We start from the raw sequence: 9,085 nt of genomic DNA on the forward strand, positions 1-9,085 counted from the left end.
GTCCAAAAATTAACTTTTTGTACAATTTGCCCCTTGAAACTTGCACCAAAAGAACAAAATACCTAATTTTTTAAGAAAAATATTTTTTTATAATTTTAACTATTAAAAAATTACTTAAAAACTTAAAATTAGAAAATAAAATTATTTAAAAATATGATAAATAATTATAAAAATTTAAAGTATTTGATTTAAAAATAATTTAACAAATATTTGATTTGACAAAAATTATAGAATTAGAAAAAGATTTAATTATATTAAAATATTTGGTTAAAAATATTTATTATTTTATTTGTTTATTTTTTTAATTATATTTGATTTAGATTAAATATTTAATTACTTTATTAATTATATCTGATTTATATCAAATAATTCATTTTTTAGAATAAAAATTGGGCAATTTCTACTTTTGATACAAGTTTAAGGGGCAATTTGTACAAAAAATTAATTTTTGGGCAAATTGTATGTTGTGCCCAAATTTAGAGAGCAAACTAAGCCTTCTTCCATTGAGTTATCAACAATTGTTTTCAAATTTAATTAAAAATAGTAGTAACATTCTTAATATTTTTTTAGTTTACAAATTAATTACTTAAATCGACAAGATTTTTTACATCAATTAAAAATAATTATTATGATTAATGTTACTGCTTATATAATTAATTAATTAGGATGTATTATTAGTGTATTTATTTATATGAAATTTATTGTTTATATTTTAATAAAAAATGACAAGTTATTATATTATATAAATATAATTGGTGTTTGTCATTTTTTTTTGTTAAATTATTATGTCAAGAGTATTATAAGAAATAAAAACAAATGAATTTTCATTTAAAAATTTATTCCAAATATAATTTTGTACAATTCAGTTGAGTTCTTGATTATAAATTATGACATACTAAATATGAGAAACTCATATATAACTGAATTCTACATTCATGATTTGTTTGTTTCAAACATAGTGTAAATATGAGACAAATTTCAAGGGCTAATTCGCATGCCTATGGTTTCAAGGAGTTTTATAACAATCAATAAGGGTCTTAATGCTCTACTTAAGTAAGTATCTAATTCTAAATTATGTTATAAAATGGAAAAGATTTTTGACTCATAATGATCCAGATCATAGATGGTTTCGATTTGGATTATGAGTGGTTTTATAATATCTAATGTCGGCAATACCCTTATCAAATATTATGCGCAATTGAATTTAAAATGTATATATTTATTCATATATCATTGAAAACCATATTAAAGTGTGTTCGTAAAATGTGTAGGACTAAGACATTAAATTTATTAGGGAAAATGTCAAACATGCAAACATTACATTAATCCTCTTTGAAAATCATTTTCATTCCATATATACAAGCTTCTTTGATTTTTTTTTTTCCTCATTCGAAACTGTGTAATTGAACATTAAAATGTATGACAAAATAGAGCAGTGCAAAAGTGGTTATAGAGGGCCATTGTCTTTGTATAAAATACTTCAGTGACGATGAACAGTATAGTTACATTTCTAGCTTAGTAGCTTTAAGCTCTAAGTATTAAAGTCCAGGACCTGAGTTCAAGCCTTTGCTGCTATAAAATTTTTAATATATTCTCAGTATTTCTCTTTTACAAAGTATTTTTTGTTGCTATTTTAGTTTTTGTTGCTATTTAGTTTTATTTTTCTTTTACAAAATACTTCTTGTTGCTATTTAATTTTAGTTAGGTTTGATTTTAATTTCTATTTCAGGTTTGCTTTTCTTGTACAAATACCCAAAAATTCATGTAAATATTAAACTATAAAATAGTATTATAAATTTATTGCCTAATTGTTTATTAATTAAAAGCTTCAGAATTCTGAATTCATTGGATACATTTTTTTCATCAGCAATTCATATTTTATTTTATTAAATTATAAAATCAGGAAAATCTTATAAAATTGAAGAAACTAAACTTGAGCTAGCAGACTTTCCTTATACACCCAAGCCTACACTTGAGTTTGATAAGTGAAAAAATCTGATTACCAAAAACTGCATATAATAGTACAAAATAGACATAAATATCTCATTTTGAGATAAGAAAAGATAAGATTCAAAAAAACCTGCAAATATCAAAATAATAAAACTCTTAGTTGTTATATCCAAGCCAAAAAAGGTACCTCAGCCTCCACCTTTTTTTTTTTTTTGCTAAGCAATCTGCGAAATGATTGCTATTTCTACTAACATGCTTGAACTCAATATGACTCAACTGAGTAATGGTCGAATCAAACTTATTAGAACTTTTTCACCACTTCCATTAGCGTTTCTGCTTTTGAAGAATCCAAAACAAAGCATTTCTTGAATATGACTCAATCACCAAAATTTTTAATTTGTAATCTAATTCCCAAAATATCTGAATTGTATTAAAAATGCCTAACAATTTGGCTTCATTAGAATCTAAAATGTCAACAGACTTAAAAAAGATGCAAAGTACCATCCCTTAAGAGTTTTGCAACACTCCCCCTATACCTGCAGGGTTCGGCTTACCTCTTGCTGCACCATCTATATTGAATTTTAACCAAACCTGTTGGAGGATTTTCCCAATCAATATTTCTACAAGCAGTCCATCTACTAAAATTCAACTTGTTGTTACAAGTTAATAAAGGGAACAAGCACTAATTACTGAAATTAAGAGATAAAGAAGGATGTTTTGCATTGATCAACTCAAAAGTTCTAAATTTTATCATGTCAACAATATGATGTAGTGTTTGTCTCTCATTTGAAAAATCAATCTATTACGAGTCAACCAAATCATCCATAAAGCAATGTAAAAAATTACATTCCATGCTTCATAAATCCTAAATCCTAAACCCTAAACCCTAAACCTTAAACCATTAACTAACACTGAGAGTCTTGAACTTATAAGGCATTCCTTTATCCAGCTTCGCCATATCTAGCCCCAAGCCCCATTTTCTCCACCATGCATAACAAAAAATTTCAGTTTACTGAGTCATAAGCCTTCTCAAAATCATCTTTGAAAATTATACTTCTCATTTTCTTTATTTTCACTTCATGGATGATCTCATTACAAACTAGAATCCCATCAGTGATTTGTCATCCACTTTTAAAGGTTGATTGATTTTCCCCAATAATTGAAAGCATAACATTTCTCAACCTTAAAGCCAAAACTTTTGCAACTACCTTGGACACACTGCTAATTAGAGAAATTGGTTTGTATTCATTAAGACCTTGAGGAGATTGTTTCTTGGGTATCAAAGTAATGAAGCTTGAATTTATACCTTTTTGCACTTGCCCAGCAAATAAAATTCTTTAAAAAAACTTACCAGATAGTCTTTTATAATATCCTAACAGTGCTTATAAAACTCCATGGTAAACCTGTCCGGTCCAAGAGCCTTTGATGATGCACAACTCCATATTGCAGCTTTTATTTCTTCTTCTGAGAATGGTTTTTCTAAGTTGGTACTCTCTTCAAAAGACAATTTTTGTGATACTTCACAATCCAAATAAGGCCGAGGTTTTGAGTCATCGCAGTTGAGGTTAGCAAAATGATGGTACACTCTATCTCTAACTTCACTCACTTCAGAAATCCATCTTCCATTCACATGCAACCCACCAATATGATTTTTCACATACCTTCTATTGATAATGGTGTGATAAAACTTTGAGTTAGCATCACCCTCCCTTAGCCATTGGACTCTAGATTTCTATTTCAAAAGACTCTCATTTGCTCTCTGCAAGTCAGCAATTTTAAAAAATAAGATTTTCGGGTCATCATCTCATCAGATGACAAGCTCTCCTCTTCTGCTTTTGAGTCTAAATCGGCTAATTCATTAGAGTACTTTGATATTTTCTCTTGAATCATCCCAACTTTAGTCTTATTCCATATTTTTAATTCACCTTTAAGACGATGCAGTTTGCTGGGCAATATAAAACCAAATCTCCCTTGAATAATATTCCTTCCCAACTTTCTTTGAATAGCTTTAGCAAACCATTCTGATTACACCACAAGCTGAAAAAACGAAATGGGCTTGGATCCTAATTTTTTGCTTCCACCCTAAAAAGAATGGGACAATGATCAAAACATGTTTGATTGCACTATTGGAAGATAGGTAACTAGATCAAGTTAAAATAGCTAACAATATATCGGAAGAGCTTGTTAGTGATTTTAGGATTGTTTCCCCTACTTGAGCAATTAAAATTGATTAACGAACTAATAAAATAAATTGGATAGAATTAAGTGAAGTCAAAATCCCTAGTAGTTTTTAAAACTTGATTTCTTTTAATCAAAATTGCTTTGCTTGATTTCTTTTTATTCTCTTTTATTTGTTGAATTTAATTTCTTAAAATAACTCCCCTTATTGCCGTTTAAATAATAGTAGGTTAATATAATTTTGGTACTTGGTATACAATCCTCGTGGAAACGATACTCTACTCATTCTATATTACTTGTTGTGATTTCATACACTTGTGAAAATCACTGTCACGCTTTTGGCGCCGTTGCTGGGGATTGGTGTTACGAATATCAATACTAATTACCCTATTATTAATTTAGACATTTATTCTTATTTTTAATTTTTCTAGAAGATTATTTCAAGTGTTTATGCAAAGAAGATCAGGGAGAACTGAGCCCTTAATTTTTGATTCAAAAATCGAAAAAACTTGTCGTAGGAACAACGCTGTTAGGAGAGCACGTGAGAGCAAACAAGGACAGCAAGCAAATATGGCTAATGAAGTCAACCCATAGGGCGGACCCCAACCTCATGTCCACACCTTGCGAGATTACACAACTCCTTCTCTCAATGGAAAACCTCAAGCATCACCAGGCCTAGGGTGGAAGCTAACAATTTTGAGATTAAACCTGCAATTATCCAAATGATTTCCACCTCAATTCAATATTGAGGTCTGCCCAGTGAAGATCCTAATGCCCATATCACAAATTTCCTGGAGATTTGCGATACGTTCAAACAAAATGGAGTTTCTGAGGATGCCATAAAATGAAGACTCTTTCCTTTCACTCTAAGGGATAAAGCACGATCTTGCTTACAATCATGCCCTACTGGAAGTTTTACAACATGGGAGGAATTAGCTCAGAAATTCTTGGCTTTCATCTTCAAAGACCACAAAGCTGCGCAATGAGATAATGACCTTTATCCACCATGATCAAGAGAGTTTGTATGAAGTTTGGGAGAGATTCAAGAACCTACTGAGGAAGTGCCCACATCACAACTTACCCGAGTGGTTACAGGAACAAACTTTTTATAATGCATTGTCTCCTAACATAAAGATCACTCTAGATACAGCTGGAGGTGGATCTTTTGAAAGAAAAGAAATTGATGAGGCACATAACTTGATAGAAGAGATGGCAAGCAATAGCCATTATCAAAGCAACTCCGAAAGGAAGAAGACTACAGGAGTTTATGAGATCGATGCGATTACCGCACTCAATGCCAAGGTAGACAATATGGTAAGGAAGTTGGACTTATTGACTACTAACTCGGTTAATTCTATTGTGCAAGCCTGTGATATGTGTAATGGGCAACATGGGATTGGAGAATGCATGTTAGATTCTTTAAATCTGCAAACTTTGGAGCAAGTAAACTATGTGATGAATCAAGGAAGGAAGAACTACCCGTATTCTAACTCTTATGATAAAAGGTTCAGGAATCATCCTAATCTTTCTTATGGGAATCCAAACAACGCCTTGAATGCACCACCAGGTTTTCTGCCTCGAGAGAAAAAGACTCATGATAATCTCCTTACTGCCCTCTCTAAATCTCACATGGACTTCATGAATAAAACTCGAGAAAACAATAAAATCCAACAAGATGTGATAAGGAACTTGGAGATTCAATTAGGACAGTTTGCAAACATGATGGCTGCCTGACCTCAAGATAAGTTACCTAGTAATATTGAAAAGAATCCTAAAGAACAGGTACAAGCTATCACCTTGAGGAGTGGCAAACAATTGGAGGATCTAACCAGGATGGAGGAAGAGAAGGAAGAGTAGAAAAAGATCCCCATCATTGACCTAGAAGAGAAAGAGGCAGTAAAGCCCTATGTTCCACCTGTTCCTTTTCCACAAAGGTTAAAGAAAACACAAGATGACAAGAGTTTCCTCAAGTTTCTTGATGTCTTCAAAAAGCTTTAAATCAACATCCCTTTTGCTGAAGCCCTTGCTCAAATGCCCAACAATGCAAAGTTTTTAAAGGAGATCCTGAGCAAGAAAAGGAAGATCAATGATCAAGGAACGATTATGTTGACAGAGGAGTGTAGTGCAATCATTCAAAATAAATTGCTCCCAAAATTGAAAGATCCAGGAAGTTTTTCAATCCCTTGTAATATTGGAAATCTTGATTTTGAAAAAGGTTTAGCAGCTTTAGGTGTTAGCATTAATCTTATGTCTTATGAAGTTTTTAAGATGCTAGGGATGGGAGAGCTGAAACCAACAAGGATATCTCTGCAGTTGGCAGATCGATCAATCAAATACCCAAGAGGGATTGTAGAAGATGTGCTCTTCAAGGTAGGTAAATTTATCTTTTCTATTGATTTTGTTATTCTTGACATTGATGAAGATAGAGAAGGATCCTTAATCCTTGGAAGACCTTTTCTTGCAACTGCAAGAGCACTGATTGATGTGTATGAAGGTAAATTAACCTTAAGGGTAGTTCAAGAGGAGGTTGTTTTTTATGTTCTTAAGTCTTGTAAACTTCCCATGGATTATAATGACTGCTTTAGGATTGATGTTGTTGATGAATGTGTAAAGGACACTTTGAATACTAAAGATAAAGGTGACATTAATAATCAAAGCATCAAAGATGAGAAAGAAAGTGAATCACCAAAGCAAGAATTAAAACAACTTCCATCTCATTTAAAACATGCATTCTTAGGTGAGAATAATTCTTTTCCTGTTATTATTTCTTCTCACTTAACACTTGATCAAGAGGAAAGATTGTTGCAGGTTCTATGAAAACATAAGAAAGCCCTAGAATGGTCAATTTTAGATTTGCAGGGAATAAGTCCAAGTGTGTGCATGCACAAGATCTTGATGGAGGAAGACTACAAACCCTCAATTGAGCATCAAAGAAGATTGAACCCAAACATGAAAGAAGTAGTCAAGGCTGAGATCATAAAGCTTTTGGATGCTGGCATTATCTATCCAATTTTCGATAGCAGTTGGGTAAGTCTTGTCCAAGTTGTCCCGAAGAAAAGAGGTATGACAGTTATTTCTAACAAAAATAATGAGTTAATTCCTACTAGAACTATCACAGGTTGGCGTGTGTGTATTGATTAGAAAATTGAACAAAGAAACACATAAAGATCACTTTTCTTTACTTTTTATTGATCAAATGCTTGGGAGACATGTAGGTTACCCCTACTATTACTTTCTAGATGGTTATTCATGGTATTTTCAAATACCTATAGCTCCCACGGATTAAGAGAAGACCACTTTCACTTGCCCTTATGGTACTTTTTCTTATAGGAGAATGCCTTTTGGGTTGTGCAATGCTCCTGCGACTTTTCAAAGGTGCATGATGTCCATATTTTCTGACATGGTTGAGAAGTTCATTGAAATATTTATAGATGATTTTTCTGTGTTTGGTTCTTCTTTTGATTCTTATCTTTGTAACCTCTCTTTAGTAATATAGCGATGTGAGGACACTAACCTTGTTTTGAATTGGGAAAAATGTCATTTTATGGTTAGTGAATGTATTGTTTTAGGGCATAAAATCTCATAAAAAGGGATTGAAGTGGACAAAGCCAAGATAGAGGTAATTGAAAAGCTACCACCTCCAAATTTAGTAAAAGGAGTAAGAAGTTTTCTTGGCCATGCAGGATTCTATAGGAGATTTATCAAGGATTTCTCCAAAATCACAAAACCTCTTAGTAATTTATTAGTTAAGGATGTTCCTTTTGATTTTGATAAAGAGTGTTTGAATGCTTTTAACAGGTTGAAGAAAGAATTGATTTCAGCGCCTATTATTGCTACACCAGATTAGAGTCTTCCTTTTGAACTTATGTGTGATGCTAGTGATCATGCTATAGGAGCTGTTCTTGGGCAAAGAAAGAAAAAGAAGTTGTATGTCATTTATTATGCTAGTTGCACATTGAATGATGCACAATTGAATTGTGCCACCACTGAAAAAGTGCTTCTAGCTATTGTTTTTGCTTTTGATAAATTTAGAGCATATTTGATTGGAACTAAAACAATAGTTTACATTGACCACTCAACTATTAAATATTTGTTAGAAAAGAAAGATTCAAAGCCTAGACTAATTCATCGGGTTCTTCTTTTGCAGGAGTTTGATTTGGAGATTCATGATAAAAAGGGAACCGAGAACCTTGTAGCTGATCGCTTATCCAGGCTTGAGTTGGGGGAAGAAGGGCAGACAGAATTGCAAATCAATGAAGACTTTCCCCATGAACATCTTCTTCTTCTAGCAAATCCATAAGCTCCATGGTATGCTGACATAGTTAACTACCTTGCTTGTAAGATTACTCCTCCCAATCTTTCTTATCAACAAAAGAAAAAATTCTTTCATGATCTTAAATATTACTATTGGGAGGAGCCTTTCTTGTTCAAGTATTGTAGTGACCAACTTTTTTGACGATGTGTACCGAAAGAGGAAATGGAAAGTGTTCTTCAATTTTGTCATTCAGTAGAATGTAGAGGACATTTTAGAGCAAGCAAGACGGTAGCACGTATTTTAGAAAGCGGTTTGTATTGGCCTAACTTATTTAAAGATGCTTTTAACTTTGTTTGTCTTTGTGATCATTGTCAAAGGTTAGGTAATATCTCCATGAGACATGAGATGCCATTAAACAATATCCTTGAAGTGGAGATCTTTGATGTTTGGGGCTAGGATTTCATGGGGCCATTCCCGTCCTCTTATTCCAACCAATACATTCTAGTAGCGGTGGATTATGTCTCGAAATGGGCGGAAGCTGTTGCCCTTCCCAACAATGATGCTAAGAGTGTGATGAACTTCATCAAGAAATATATTTTCACATATCATGGTACTCCTAAAGCAATAATAACACACGGTGGTAAGCCCTTTTACAACAAGTACTTAGATTCCATTCTTTCAAAATATGGTGTTACTCATCGT

At 32.5% G+C, this 9,085-nt stretch overlaps 1 non-coding gene across 1 annotated transcript; it reads right to left on the reverse strand.

Annotated features, from left to right (window-relative positions):
• Positions 1 to 5,100: 5,100 nt before the first annotated feature.
• LOC119369292 (small nucleolar RNA R71) lies at positions 5,101 to 5,207 on the reverse strand. Its single transcript, XR_005176972.1, has one exon. It is a non-coding gene; the product is annotated as a small nucleolar RNA R71 (small nucleolar RNA).
• Positions 5,208 to 9,085: the final 3,878 nt, after the last annotated feature.

The sequence above is a fragment of the Jatropha curcas genome, chromosome 2 (assembly GCF_041381405.1).
Source record: "Jatropha curcas cultivar XTBG-Jc1 chromosome 2, XTBG_Jcur_1.0, whole genome shotgun sequence".
NCBI lineage: Eukaryota > Viridiplantae > Streptophyta > Magnoliopsida > Malpighiales > Euphorbiaceae > Jatropha > Jatropha curcas.